The sequence below is a fragment of the Myxine glutinosa genome, chromosome 14 (genome assembly GCF_964187855.1).
Source record: "Myxine glutinosa chromosome 14, kmMyxGlut1.1, whole genome shotgun sequence".
NCBI classification, from domain to species: domain Eukaryota; kingdom Metazoa; phylum Chordata; class Myxini; order Myxiniformes; family Myxinidae; genus Myxine; species Myxine glutinosa.
This window is the reverse complement of record NC_136274.1, coordinates 41,748,554-41,752,531: the sequence shown is the minus strand read 5'-3', so window position 1 is coordinate 41,752,531 and position 3,978 is coordinate 41,748,554.

Genomic DNA, 3,978 nt, shown 5'->3' with positions numbered 1-3,978 from the left:
TTTTTTTCTGCAGTTTGTATTTATTTCATTTCCAGTGATTTGAGGTCTTGGATGTACCATGATAGATACCCCCTTCTGAGCAAGCAGTTACCTTCGGCAGTAATAAATAAATAGCCCCAAGTGGGCTATGTTGGCTTAGTGGTTAGGGTGCTGGCTTGGGATTCTAGGATCCTGACTTTGAATCCTGGTCGATCGCTGAATTAACGCCAGGGGGGTTGACTCAGCCTGTCATCCCTCTGAGGTCGACAAATTGAGTACCAGACGGCATCAGTGGAAGTGTCTTAAAAATCTACAATGCTGCTCTTGCTCATCCTCTTTCTGTTCTGCTCACCCGATCATTCTCATTGGCTCAGTTTCCGCCTGCCTGGAAGTAAGTCAACTACATGGTGCAAAACATGTTTGTGTATTTGCAGTGATTTACAGGCCTATTATCTTGCTTCCAATTATAAGGTCATGGAATCAATCATCGCAATTGACATTAAAATCCTTACTGTTCTCCAAGGAAAATACTTTTATTTTACAGACATGGTAGATTGTCAATTCAGATTCACCCCTGGTCATTCATCCTTTGGCATGCTGCTTCTACTCTCTCAACAATACATGGAGGCCCTCATTGTCAGACACGATCAGGGTCTTTTCTCGAGACATATCTCAAACTTTCAATGCAGTCTGGCATCCCGTCTTGCTCCAAACTCTCCACCTATGGTATCCAAGGCCAACTTCATACATGGTTTGTTGAATTCCTCCACTCCCACAGCCAGTGTGTCGCTCTTCACGGGATCCTATCATCTCTTCTCCCAATCAAGGCTGGGGTATTCCAAGGCAGTTCCTTGGGTCCAGTGTTGTTCCTCACCATTATCATTCCCTGGAAAATCCTGCCAATCTCGTTGCTGATGATTCCACCCTGTGCTGTATTATTTCACATCTTTCAGACAGGCAGGCAGCAGCCTCTCCCCTCTCTGCAGGCCTTGAAAGAATCATGAGCTGGTCCAACACTTGGAATAGATTTCTTTCAACCCTGACAACCCCCACACCCTCACTCTGTTTCTCTGAAAGGACCATCTGGCAAACCCTCCAATCTAATTCATGAACAAACAACTTGAAGAGGTGACAACTTCAAAAGGTCTGGCCTTACTTTTTGCATTGCAGACAGGTTGGTGGTCACTATATTCTACCACTACTGTTTTTGTTCTTGCACCCTCACCACAACCTCAGGTCACCCCCATCAATATTCCTGATCTCTTCTATCCCTAGTGACTCCACTTCCCTTTTCCAGGTAATTTTGATTTTCCCCTCACCTCTTTTTGTTTGTCCAATTTTTTTTGTATACAAGATCGAGGCTCGTGAAAGAGCTAACATTAATCACACGGAAAGACAAACCGACACATAAAACATAACATGGGGAGCGGTAGACAAGATGGGGAGAGAGGGGGAAGGACACAAACACAACATTTGAGAGCAAGGACATCGAGAGATCTGTGGGAGGGAGAGGGCTTTGGGGGGGGGGGGGGGTGGGGGAGGGGAGGCATGGGAAGGGGGGTGGGAGAGGTATAAAACATTGTTGTGGATTTGAGAAATTGTTGTGTAAATTGTTGTGTAAATATCACCCTCTGTAAAATGTAATGAATTGTAAATACCTCCAAGTGTAAAAGATCGAAGGGCGTCCTCCTAGTTATTTCATATACCACACGTAGCCAATCATATATCCTTCTTTTACAGTTATCTCCTTATTCTATGTAGGTTAAGGCTCTGTTCCCACTAGTTGACATTCTCCATTGCACCACATGAAATAAGGTAGATCCCCTTTCATTCCAAAAGCCCCATTCCCAAAGCCTCGATTGCCAACTGCATTCGCCGCCATTGCCATGTGCTCCGGCTCGGAGAAGAAAGGCGTGTCTCCACCTCGTCATAGAAAGGAGGAGTGAGTCTGCCCCGCTCAACCAACCCAGCCAAAGGGGTTTGGCTTGAGCGGGTGGAGAAAGAACGATCGGGGAGGTTCAAAAAGGTTAGAGGGAGGGGCATATATAACCCGCACCACGAGGCCCCCACCTCAGACGAACCTGAGATGAGCTTCAGAGAGAGACGGGAGACGCGTCCTGAGATGAGCCAGAGAAGCGGCAGATGAGCATCAGCCTTGAAATCCACCACCACCAGCTTGGAGCCACGCAGCTTTGACTCCGCCAGGGAGCCCGTATCGCGGCAGCCCGCACGACCGCAGCTAGGGCGTTGACGGCGGCTGCTGAACGTGCCGATCGAGGAAGGGCGGCGGCTGCTGACTCCCGGGCCGACCGTGCTCCGGTTCGAGCGGAGCGTTCCTCTCCTTCCAGTCCTTCCATTCCTACCTGCAATTTCCCCATTCGTGTGAGTTTGCTCGTAGTCTGTTTTGTGTGTCTTGTCATGGGGTGTTAATTAAGACTGCATAGGTAAGCTAAGGTGCACTGTCTGCTTCTTCTTCTTCTTCTTCTGTTTTTACTTTATTATCCTTCCTTCTCCTTGGTTCCTTTCATTGTGTAAATAATAGTAATAAATATAGTAGCATTTCCAACCCTTTTGCCTTCGTCTTCCTCTTCTTCACATCCTTGTCGTTTTGGTGATTTCCCAATTGAATACCGGTGGCACGATTTGGCCAACGTTTAAGGAATCGGGTCTAGTCTTGGTAAACGGCTCACGCCGCAGTTCGCTTCGCTCGGCGCAACATCCATTACGCTGCGGCCGTGAGCGGGGGGTGTTCCTTCGCGTACCGGGAAGCGCTGGTATTTAGGTCATAGGACTTGTGGGCCTAAAACCCTACCCAGCGCCGACCGGGCGTGGCGTCATACCACCGGGACCACGTCGGTCAGTAACAGACGAGGGGCTTAATCCCCCCTCGATAACGGGAACCGAGGCCGACGTCGGGTTCCGCAACAATTGGTGTCGGGAGCGAGATACGGACCTGAAGCGCTTAGCGCGCTCAAATTACGAGTGGCCCGAGATTGTATTTTAACATCCTAAATTTAACATCGTGCCATGGATAGTCAAGGCGACGGGATACCGGTGGGGGAATTAGAGGGTGTAGAGTCGACCCAGGACCTCGGGGAAATATATGTGGGAGAAAGGGAAGAGGAGAGCAATGAAGATCTGGTTGCAGAGGCTTCAGGTGCACAAAATGGCGCTGTCGCGCACGTGGTCGTAGGGACGCAAAATGGCGCCTCGCACATGGCTACGGCGGCCGCACCCGCTGCACAAGTGGGAGGGATGGCCCAAATGCAGGCCCTCATGGAGCAATTTATGGCACAAATGCAGGCGTCCCTGAACCTGCAAGGGGATGAATCGAGGGCTAATAGTGAGCAACTGGGGGGCCAATTGGGAGCAATGAGGGACGAAGCAAGGGGTACCAGTGAACGTTTAGACAATAAATTTGAGGGGTTAGACAACGGGATAAAAGAGGTAAAGAATGGGTTAACGGGGCTAGAAGATAGGATGGAAGACAAATTGCGGGCAATAGGGGAGCAATCCGCCCGGGAAATTAAACAAATGAGAGAGCAGATAGAGGAGGTAAAAATCGGGTTAGACACTAAATTGGATGCTCAGAGGAATGAATTGGGACAGATGAGGGCGGCATCTACTAAAGAAATGGAGGAGATGGGGGAGGAAATAAGATGAGGTGTAAGCGAGGAGGTCTCGGGGGTAAGCGAGGTGAGAAGCGTATGGAGAGAGAGGTGAGGAATAATACGGCTAGGTTACAGGGGGGTATAGAGGGTCTGACGAGGGGAGTAGAACAGCTGACAGTGGGACAAAAGGAACTAGTGGACCAAGTGGAAAAGAACACTGCAATAATCGGGGGGTTAAAAGCGACACAAAAAGACATCAAAAATGAATTAATAGCGACAAAGAAGGAATGTCAGATGGTACATGAGGGGTTGACGAAGAGGTTGGACGAGGTGACAGAAGTAATGGAGACGAAGGACCGGGAGGTGAGGACGCACATAGAAACTGTCA